This window comes from Clupea harengus, chromosome 23 (genome assembly GCF_900700415.2).
Source record: "Clupea harengus chromosome 23, Ch_v2.0.2, whole genome shotgun sequence".
Lineage (NCBI taxonomy): Eukaryota > Metazoa > Chordata > Actinopteri > Clupeiformes > Clupeidae > Clupea > Clupea harengus.
In genome coordinates this window covers 20,775,482-20,787,529 of record NC_045174.1, presented here as the reverse complement: position 1 = coordinate 20,787,529, position 12,048 = coordinate 20,775,482, and positions in this window count along the sequence as shown.

The following is a 12,048-nucleotide window of genomic DNA, read 5'->3' as shown; positions in this document are numbered from 1 at the left end:
GGTGACCAGGTTGGTAGAAGTTCCTCCTTTTTTCATCGTGGTACAGGGGTAACATATCATTCTGTGACCAATGCCGACAATTTATTGGCATGTACCAGCTTGTAAGGGGGAAGGAATTAACTGTAGCTAATGTCAATGACGTTTTCAGACATAGGCTACGGTCTCTGGAATGTTACTTTCCACTCGCTTATTTAGGTTATTAAAATTTTAGTCAAGTCAATGGGCACAAAATGCATATTAAGTTTATTTAGGCCTATCATTGTCACGAATTCCCCTGAATTCTAGTTTGTTTTCATCTGGTTTTGCTTTCATGTCTTATCAACATCTCCTGTCATTTCAGATCTGGCCACTCCCACATGCCAGGCAATCTCCTCATCTCTCTCACCTGGTATTCCCCGCCCATCTCTTCACCTGCAGCTCATCTCCTAATTAGTATCTTTGTATTTATACCTGTCCACTCTCACTTGTTCCTTGCCAGATTGTCTCTGTGTTTTGCCAAGTTATCCTGTGTTTGTTCCCTTGCTATTGCCTGATTACCCTGTTTTGACCCTGTTTGCCTGTACACTGGATTTTGATTACCCTGCCTGCCCCTCTTTGGATTTGTCTGCTTGATTGATTGATCTCCCGGTTCAGACCCTGCTTGTCTGTTCATCGGATTCTGAATACCCTGCCTGCTCCTTGTCGGATTGTTTGTTTACCTGACGGATTTCCTAGTTTTGACCCTGTTTGAACTAACACGGAAGTAAACTGTACTTTCCCTACCCACTGTGTCTGTTGTCGTGCTTTTGGGTTCCTAATCTGTCTACTTGAAAAAGTTTGCATGTGTGTGCGAAGTGCAATCAGGGCAATTAGTTCCGCTGCCTGTGTGGAATAGTGTGGAAGTAGTGGCTGTGCGTTCAAGGTTTATTTGCTTGAACCATCAACAAACAATGGTTAAATCAGCTTCTGGAAAAGGCATATCTCGTAGGTCAGCTCTGGCTGCCTGTTTTATCTGTCTTTGCTACACAATCATGTGGATTACCATCCTCTGCCGTAAGTAAAAGTGTAGCTGGGTTAAATGTGACGCAGCGCTCAATAGTGATATGAGGCTGTGAGTGCAAAACAGTCATGCAAGATAATTGTCTGGCTGGTGACGTGTAAGCATGTGGAACTTTCAGTGTAAGTGGGCTGTGTAGTACAATAGGAGCAAAGGCCTGCACCGCCAAGGCTGCAGGCACTACTGCTTGTAAACATTCAGACATTGCTTGGGATACTGGATCTAGCCGTGTGGAAAAGTATGCCACTGGTCTCAACTAAGTCCCCACTTATGCATTAACACAGATGTCATATAACCTTTTTAACAGTCTTGTACGAATGGCTTATCGTGTCATGGATGTGCTAAGACAGCAGAACTGACCAACAGTTGTTTTATCTGTTCAAATGCCTGCTTTCTCCAGCTGACATGGGCTGAGAATAAAGTAAACTCTGCAACATTTGTGTTTCTAAGGCGTAGTTAGGAATCCATTATCTACAGAATTTAGTCACTCCCAGAAAATACATAATTTATGTCTTTGTCTGTGGCTGAGGTGCTTTTCTTAAAGATAGCTTTACTTTAGTGGACCACAGCTGCTAACTTTGTGGCCTTGTTTCTGCTAAAAATCTTAACAATGCGAAACAACTGTATGTTGTTTACAGTTCTTCTTACCTGGAGGAACAGCAGATACTTTTGAGTCAGCACTCAGCCCCCACCCAGCCTGTCTTAGTCCAATGCATCAGTCTAGGTTAATGTAGTTAGTGTGACAGGCTTAAATGTCTCTTTACTGTAAATCTTTTTGGGTCTAAACAGTGTATATTCTATACATAATAATATTTTTGGACACCACTTCTTTGACACACCATTGTTTAATTTATTCTTTATGTATTACCTGTGTCTGATCTCCACACTAGGGTTAGTTATGTTTCTATTTTCAGACTCTCATAGTTTGTTCTTGAGATCGCAATGCTGAGTCAACCCGAGCCCGACCAGAGGTCCCCCGTCTCACTCGTTTTTTGAGGAGGTTGAGGCCAGGGAATTTCCCTGGGGTGATCAGTCCCCTATACTGGTTCCGGGTCAAGGCACCTCAGTAATGAGAGATCAGTTCTTTAATTACATAAATTATGACAATAATTATCTGTGTTTTACCCATTGTAAAAAGTTTGTCTCAACCCCACATAAATACAACACACAGGAGTATCTCTAACTCTTTTTTCTTTTTCTTTATCTTAAGGAGACTGGAGATGGCTCTTCTAATTCGTCTCCCTCAGGAATATATCTATTCGTAACGGACTATACCCCTCTAACTAAGCTATATCATACATTTTAGATCCCTTGTTTCCCATTTTTTTTAATTATTGTTAAAGTTCAAGTTTCTTTACGTTTATGTTTTGTCTCTTAAGGAGACTGGACTAGACCTTGACACACAGGAGTATCTCTAACTCTCGAAAATTCTTTCGGGAAGATGTTCTCCAAAAGTTAGTCTCAACCCCACATAAAACACACACAGGAGCAGGAATATATCTATTCTTTCAGGAGGAAAGAGTTTAGTCTCTAACTCCTACAGAAAAACACACAGAAGTAGGAATATATCTCTTCTTTCAGGAGGAAAGAATTTAGTCTCTAACTCCTACAGAAAAACACACACAGGAGCGTTGTTAACTAACTAAATAAATAAATAATTAGTTAACTAAATAAAAGGGTCCAAATTCACACAAGAAGGTTTGTAACTCTAGCTAATTAAAGAGTCCAAATTCACACAAGAAGGTTTGTAACTCTCCAAAAGTTAGTCTCTAACCTCTGGCTATGATTGCCCTCCAGAGGCCTACCAGAGGACCGGAGATAGATAGCTCTCCCAGTATAAACACAAAGAACCATATCATCACGTACAGCTCAGATAGCTCTCCCAGTATATACACAAAGAACCATATACTCACCGTACAGCTCCGAGTCCAATCCCCTAGTCCAGGGGTTTTCAACTGGTTTTGTCCCAGGGACCACCATTCTGACCAGAAAGTAATCCGCGGCCCCTGATGTGCCAGTGATTCATAAAAAAACATTTTACAGTCCCCTACCCTTCTTTTTCATGTTTGTAACTGCCGCCGCCACGCCCCTTCCTCCCGCACACATATTCTGCCTATAATACTTGTCAGTGTAATTTCTTCGCTGAATATGGGTCTACATCAGTATTTTGGGAAATGCGACTTGGCTATTTAGACATAAATATGTCGACGGGCCCAGGTATTTTATAAAAATAAAAAAAGTCAATGGTGAACTGATCAACATAGGCTCATGTCGCGGACCCCCTACAATGCCGTCGCGGACCACCAGGGGGCCACAGACCCCTGGTTGAAAACCCCTGATTTAGGATAATCTATATCTTCGCTATAGCAGAATGATTGTGTGTTTTGTGGAATGCTACACGTGTGTAAAACAGACACGATGGACTATGGATTTCCCACAAGCAAAAAATCTGTAAAATGTATATACGTTTTTCTACAGTATTTAAGATAACAGTGTATTAACACATACAACCCCTTTCATATACAGCAACATAGAAATAATATTTGTTTTATATATGACCTGCATTTCAAAGGGAATTTTGCCATTTTAGTATGAAATGTATATGCAAGCTCTTGACCACAGATTTATCATGCAAGTATCGTACCTGACAAGTGTGATTTCTATGTTTCTTACAAATCTTTGGTGTATATATAGGTATATACCCATTTCAGTAGATGTGAAAATAATTGCAATTCTGTCTATATTTGGCCTGGGATACTATAAAACATTGTTTATTGTGCCCATAGTCATATTCTTTTTTTCTCCAACAGAGGACATCTTGTTGGATAAGGAACATGTGGAAGCATCATTCATGTCAACTAATAGGAAGATGAAAAAAGCTATCATCCATCTAAGAGATAAAGTGAGCTTGTGTGTGACTTTACTTTATTTTTAAAAATGTCCACAGGTGTGTTTCCCATAGCCTTCTTATTGCTACGTCATTGCTAAGTTATACCTTACAGTAAGATGCACATTCAATTTTCTAGGTGTTTCTTAAAACATCCTTCTCTAAGAGATACACAGTCTTCAGAATGTATTTTGTTACACTTGAGAGATACTTTGGGAAACACTAGAAAATTAAACATCTTTAGTAAAGTATAGCTTTCGAGTCTTCATAGAGATACTGTAACCGGGAAAGCGCACCTCAGGGTCATCACTTGATAGGCTTAAACTAGTTTTAGTTGTGTGATGTGTGCAGTCAACAAATCCCCCACAAATAACCACTAAGCGCTACGAGGATGTGGTCACAGAGAGGTTCCTGTGCACTGGAGGGATTGATCATGACCATATTGATGACGGTGCCTGCAAAGGTTTGCTGACTTTATAATGGCATTGTTGGATTTAAAAACAAAATGTAACAAAAACACAATAGTTTTGTTGTTAGAGGATATTACATCTTTGCAATCATAGCCTCCCATTTGGACCAGAGATAGTTTTCACTCTTGGTTTGTGACTCAGTCCAAAGAACTTTATTCGCTTGTGTGGCTCCTGCTGTTGCTACATATACAGTATGGATTAATTCATTTAATGTTTGTTTGCGTATAGGGGAAACGGGGGGTGCCTTGTTTCTTGAGAGACGCAAGCGGTCAATACAGGTAAGAAAGGTGTGTGTGTGTGTGTGTGTGTGTGTGTGTGTGTGTGTGTGTGTGTGTGTGTGTGTGTGTGTGTGCGTGTGCGTGTGCGTGTGTGTGTGTGTACAATACAGGTCAGAAAGGGTGATTTTCAGTTTGAATCAACGGATTAGCAAGTCATAGGCCTCACAAGTCTAACACATAAGGCTCATTTTGTCTGTGTGTGAAGTAATCTAATGATAGTTCACCTGCTGTTGTCACAGAGCGGTTTAAGTAGCGGTTTAATATTTTAAGAAAATTTACAGCGCCTTTTAAGCGCCTTGAGACAATTTTATTGTTTTGGCACTATATAAATAAAATTGAATTGGATTGAATATTTTAGAGGTTTTGAACCTTCCTGTTGTTAATTTGACTCTACGTGTTTCTGCCTGGAGGTTGGAGTTATCAGTTGGGGTGTGATGGATGTCTGCAAAGGAGAAGACTCAGGAAAGTCTCATGATTACCATAGAGATTTCCACATCAACCTCTTTAAAGTACAGCAGTTCTTGAAGGACAACTTGGTGGATGAGACTCTAACATTTATAGACTGAAATATTTTCTCATGTATTAAAAAAACACCTTGTTTTCAGGGCCCGGAATCGATTTTACCACTCTTTCAAGACACATGAATGTCAGTCCTTTAACTTTTAATTTGAATTTGAATTTTTCTGAATTTATCTCTTTTGTTTGATAGCATTACAGCAACTTTGTGTATTTAAAACACATATTGCTGACATGAATGAATCAATAAAGATGAAATTATGAGGATAATGTTTGGACAACCATTTTTTGCATCAGTAAATAAAAGTACTCCAAATTTTAATATAGTAGCAGAAAGGTCACGATTGACATGAGGAGGAGGGGGGTCAATATTTTAACGATTGTGTGTTAGCCATTAACGTGTCATTAATACTAACTACTTACTAACCGAGAGTGAGGTCATGCCGGGAAATATCAGACTGAGGCTTTAAAGTATCGACCGAGCGATCGAGGTTAGTAAGTTGTTTATTACATGGCATTTTTAGCTCCTTTCATTTTGTAAATGAAAAGAAATGGTAATTCTAAATAGAAAACATGTCGTTTTGTTCAGCTCTCAAGTCTTCTCACGACACAGTGTGTTTCAGGTGTTGCCTAGCAACCAATTACTTGCTAACTTCAAGTTACAATGATCAATAGAAAACGGACAATATGGCTCAGTAGTACAGGTCCTGGGGAAGATTTGTATGCGTTTCATTTAGCAGAGAATATCTCAACTGTTATAGACTAATATGACCCCATTGAACAACGTGGGATGTGTGCCAAAATTATCCGGGACGAAAGGCCTGAAAATGACAGGTGACTGTCAGGTTCCTGCGGAGCTCTGCTCCGGCCACGCCCCCTTCAGCTCACTAACTCTCCCAGCTGCACGCTCATCAGCTGCATTCAGGTCCCCAATCACACAAGCACATACACCTGTTCCACTCTCTCGCCTCACTCACCAGCACCACGCTCAGTCACCGGCGTACTGATCATTCACACCTGTATCCTCACTCACCTGCACCGCGTTTACACTCACCTGGTTCCTAATCACCCACACCTGTCACAGCCCCTACATATACCTCACTCTCCCTTCACGCGGTGTCTGGTATCGCACTTCAACGGATAAACAACCTTGGATTTCCCGCGACCTGACTTGCATATGGATTACATTCGCTCCCATCATAGTTTGTACCAGTTACGTTAATCGTCTTAGTTCCAGTTTTGCTTATAGTATTAGTTCTTGTGTAGTTAGTACCTTGCCGAGTGTGACTCGTGTTTTGTTTGCCGCAGCGGCGTTTTCCTCAGTTCCCAGCAGTGCTACGAGCCTGCGCCCCTCCGTGGGTTGTGACTATTCATCGAGGATTAACCCCTCAGCATCTCCGTGTCTGCATCAGCATCTCCGTGTCTGCAACCTGTTGTCTGTCCTGTGTGTTCCTGGCTGTCTCTGTCTGCAATAAACTCTGTTTCCAAGTATTCCTATCTCGGAGTCTGTTCGTTCCGTGACAGTGACACTATTATCACACTACAGGTGAATGGGACTTTTTTTTCCTTTATATATATATATCCTCATCAATTTCTACCAGATTAATCTTCATATTAAGAGAACAACGTTTTGTTACTTTTTGTCTAAAAAATAATATAAAAATCTGCAAATGAGGCGATATCTCATTATATATGCGTACATAAACCCTTGAAGCTACAGACTTTCTGAGGTGATCACAATGTTCACAATGACCATGATTATAAGGTCACAGAAGAGTGTAAGCATTCTGATTTGATATAAATAAAATGGATAAAAAAAGTTGCAACTATTACCTATTACATACAACTAGCAACATACAGGAATTGCCAGTTATTTATTAACCTAAACTTTTAAAGCTTACATTTCCTAGTATAATAAGTCGATATCGATGCACTCGACTATTAGTAAAGTCAAGTTTACTTTGCCAAAGACCACCTTGAATTTGGCTTCCAAAGCAGACATCAAAGATGAGACAATCAAAGCTCTCATGTTTATTGAGTATGGGTGTCAGCGGGGATTCACAGTTGAGGAGCTACTCCAGCATGAGATCACCAACTCTGCATTCTTTTTGATTGACAAAGACGGTTACTTGAGGAAGAGTGCTTCGAGTGCTATCGACTTCATGGCATTGAGAAAGGTCTCCTTAAAGAAACTTGATCCACCCATCAAGACATTCCACGGCTTTGCTATTGCTTTGACATTTATGGTCACCAAAGCTGGAGGCAACTGTGATGAGATCCATATCGTTTTCGACACTTACCGAGAGGACAGCATCAAACATGGAGAGAGGGAGAGAAGAGGAAAATTAAAAAACATGGTTGTCCTTGATGTGATATCACCAAACCAAAATGTTCCAGTGGTATTAGAGAACTTTTGGTCATCTTCCATTAGCAAAACTGCTTTTCAGGCATTCTATGTTGAGTGGCTGACCACCAATTACAAAGGCACCAAACCACTATACCTTGGTATATCACCACAGGCATGGATTGTGTCAGCGGCGAGTGCTACTCCATTCCCTCGGCTCAACTGCACACACGAGGAAGCTGATGACAGGATGATGTTCCATGTGCAGGACATTTTAAGTCACCGTACAGGATCTACATCACTGACACTGTCATCGGGTGACACAGATGTCTTTGTGTGCCTATTATACCACATAACAGTCAATTGGAGAAGTCTTGGCCTCCAAGAGTTCTGGCTTATCCGCAAATCAGGAGTGAAAAGATCAATATTACCACTTCATGATATCTGCAATGCGCTGGGAGACGAGCTCACACAGTGCCTCCTAGCAGCACTACATGCGCTGACTGGGTGTGATACAACCAGCAAAATTTCAACTAAACGTGCAGCTCTGAACACAGTCCGCAAACCAGACAACTCTTCTCTGATTCTCAATTTCAACTGTCCAGAGAGTGCAATACAAATGGCGGAAACATTCTTGGTCAAATGTCTCAAACCATCAACAGACATGGAGACATTTGACGACCTGCGCATTGCTGCGTTCGATAGTAATGTCCTCAAGATGGACTTTGAGAGGACCGCTTGCTCCTCAACTAATGCAAGAAAACATATACAAAGAGCCTATTATCAACAGCAGCTTTGGGTCCAAGCACCATTTACAGACGCCACCTCAATCTTAAATGCAGATGCTTATGGTTTTGTAAGAACGGGCAGTTTATTAGTCCCTGAGATTGTAATCTCAAAACCTAAAGGTTTGCCAGATCCCTGCTCATGTGGCAAGTGTGCACACAAGAATGGATGTCCCTGTTGGGTAGCTGGTATCCGTTGTTGCAAGTACTGCAAATGCAAGGGAGGCAATAGTTGTAAAAATCCTATCACTGAATGAGCTCTCATCATCATCCCCATACCTGGACTCCTACCAGTACCTGGACCTGAAGTGTTACCTTGCAACACAGGAAATACACCTGCTGTTTTGTATTTTTCACTTTAAGTTAACGTTCCAATGATAATAGCAAGGTTGGATATAAAATATCTGTATATCAATTAAATGCTTGTTTTATTTCTTTTAAAAAAGTCCTGTGTTTGTATACAGTTGTATTTATAATCCCCCCCCCCCCCCCCACACACACACACAGCATCCACCCTGGACATCTACAGAGACACAATTATAAATATCAAACCAGAATTCTTACACTGTAAACATTGTGATCACCCAAGAAAATCTGTAGCTTCAAGAGTTTATATGTACGCATATTTAATGAGATATTGCCTAATTTTTGCATATTTTATTTGATTTTTGAGACAAAGTGTAGTACAAAAAGTATTTCTCTTAATATGAAGATTAATCTGGTAGAAATTGATGAGGATATCTATTAAGGGAAAAAAAAGACCCATTCACCTGTAGTGTGATAATAGTGTCACCAATAGTGGTCATTTTCAGGACTTTCGTCCCGGATAGAGATTTTGGCACACATCCCACGTTGTTCAATGGGGTCATATTAGTCTATAACAGTTGAGATATTCTCCGCTAAATGAAACGCATACAAATCTTCCCCAGGACCTAGACTACAGCTAAAATGGCTTTAATTTACAGTAAAGTAACAACACAAGTGATTCAAACTATAACACATTTTTGCTGCTTCTGAATTTCCTCATGGCTGTTGATGTCTATCAATATCGCTCATTTTGAAGATGACGTCAGAGGGCAATAAGGATCCGTATCAGAACGGCGAGGAGGTCAATACGTGGCTGGCATGACTACCCATTAGCCAATCAGAACGCTCGTACTGTCGTTGCCATATAATAAAGGCCTGTATAAGTGATCAAAAAGGTCTCTCTTAAGCATGACTGATCAGCTATTACACCTGTATTCACCAACTTCTTATTCTTATTGAATAGGTAATTTATTCCTGGCATACGCTTAATAACAAACTAGTTGGTCTCAATCAAAACTTACTGATATATAGGAAGAATCAAAATAGAAAGTTTATACCCTCCTAGTATACTGTCTGAATGTGTTACTTATAGAATAGCTTTGGAATAAGTATTCCTGTTTAACCTGTGTAACACAAAAAACAGCTGAAATTCAGACAATCGTATAGTGATATTAGATAGCAAATTTGGTTATTGCTGTGATGTGGCCTGCTTTTATAAGGAAATAAATACATTTCCTATACATTTAAAGTTCACGGTTTGCTGTCTTTATTTATTTATTTATTTATTTTTATCAGGAGTTTATAAATGAAGATGTCATGGTAATTATGTTTGGGTCCCGGGGAGACACCAGATTCCTGTGTTGGATCTTGAGCTGAAAGAGTTTGGGAACCAAAGGGCTAGGCTGATGCAACAAGGCTATGTAAACAGCCCCCCCCCCCCCCCACCATACACCAATGTACATAGTTTTCTTCCTGGAAAAAAAGCTGTACGTCATTCCCCATATAGGGTGCTGGAGCTGAGGCACTATGAGCTCTGTGTTTGCGAATGGGGCAGCCTATCAAGAAGTAGGCTATTAATGAGGTGGGCTGAGTTTGTTTCCTTTGGTTTCTTCTTTAATTCATATGATCTTCCCTGTTTTATGCCCCTTTTGGAATGTGTGATTTATCTCTGTTTAGTATTGTGTGGTCTATTTATTATATTTGTATTTGTTTTTGTGTGCCTCGAGCTGCATTCTTGGTATGATAGTTGCTGTATACAGAAAGAGTTTGCTTACGTAGAGCAGGCCGTCAGTTAGAATCATGTGCACTCCATGGGGTGAGAGGTCACAGTCCAGATGAGGTCACATGAGTTCTGTGCACTAGGTGGGGGTGCGCTTAGAGTTAGCTTAGTGTTTTTGTCATTGACACAATAAGAAACAAAGAGTCTGCAAAAAAATTAATTCTACTATTGTTTGTTTTCTTTTCAAGTGTGCTTGTGTCAATCTGAATTCCACTCGAAGCCATGGCAACACCCTGTGTTAGAGCCCTGGACCTGGAATCATAGGGCCGTTCATTATATCTAAATCTATGCACAAATATACCATATAATTCATTTCAAAACACTGTGCATGACTTAAGAATGTATTAATCAAGTGCCTTGTATTAATAATGACCTTGTCTGAATCATGTGCTTATGTAAGCAGGAACATGGCTTTTCTGTCTTTCTGTGTGTGTGTGTGTGTGTGTGTGTGTGTGTGTGTGTGTAACTTAGATTGTTAGGTGCTGACACCACTTAGTCTGCATATGTGTAAGAGCATGTCTGGGTGAGAGGTGATAAGAAGGGTCGAACTGTGCTTCTTTCGACCTTGTGTAAAACCGACATCCTTGCATGACAGAAAGCATAGCAAGATGACCTCGGACGTCAGAGACCCACCACGTGGTTATCCCTGCTGACAAAGTGTTTTAGCTTCAGAGAACGCTAACTTCTTTTCTATATAAACCTTGTGTGATGTTTTTAATTTAGCTTCTCTCTCGTCTGTTGCAGTATAGGAGTGAGCCCGGATTCCCTCTCTCTCTGAGAGAGGGCCTGTGCCTCTCTCTGACCTGCCAGGACGTGGGTGAGCCCGACAGGATTGTTGTTGTCGAATTAATATACTTATATGCAACTCCAGAGTCCTGAGGTAACTTGAGTTTCACTTAACATAATCTAACACCATTGCTTTAAAGTAACACTATGCAACAATTTGACACTTTTTGAGATATGGTTTTATAGGCAACTAGTTTTGGTATCATCCTCCAATTCATTTTGATAGCATATGGTCATGTGTAGGACAGATAAACACCTGATCCGTAGAGTTTTTTTACATAAAAGTTGTTTGTTTGACCTTTTTTGCTCAGATTTGGTAAAAGTTACCGATAAATAGACACTGTACAATGTAAAAACCCCGTTATTGTAACTGAAAAATACGTCTGAGAGGATTTGTGAGGTGTCTGAGCCACCTATCTAATGTTAGCATGCTACTACCCACAAGGTAAACAGCTTGCTAGCGGCGTGATTGGTTTGTTGACCTGTCAATCTCACTATAACGTCTCCGTTATCAACACAAGCCCATGCGCCAGACTCCTCCTCCGTCATCTGTTGGATCAACGCATTCCAACGCAATCGTGTGAGTGTGCCGTCACTCGGACTCGCCCAGCTGCACATCATCCCAATCATGTCAAGTCCACTCTCCTCAGCTGCACGTCATTTCACTACTTCAGATTACACAATCACCTTCACCTGTCCCACACCCTGCATATACTCTTCACTCCTCTCACTCCGTGTCTGGTCTCATCGCTATATGGACGAAGCAACCGCCCGAGACGACCAGCTCCGCGACCCAACCGTGTTCCATAGGATTCCGTCTCCTGTTTCTCCGCCCCTTGGATTTTTCCCGTCCGCTGGCC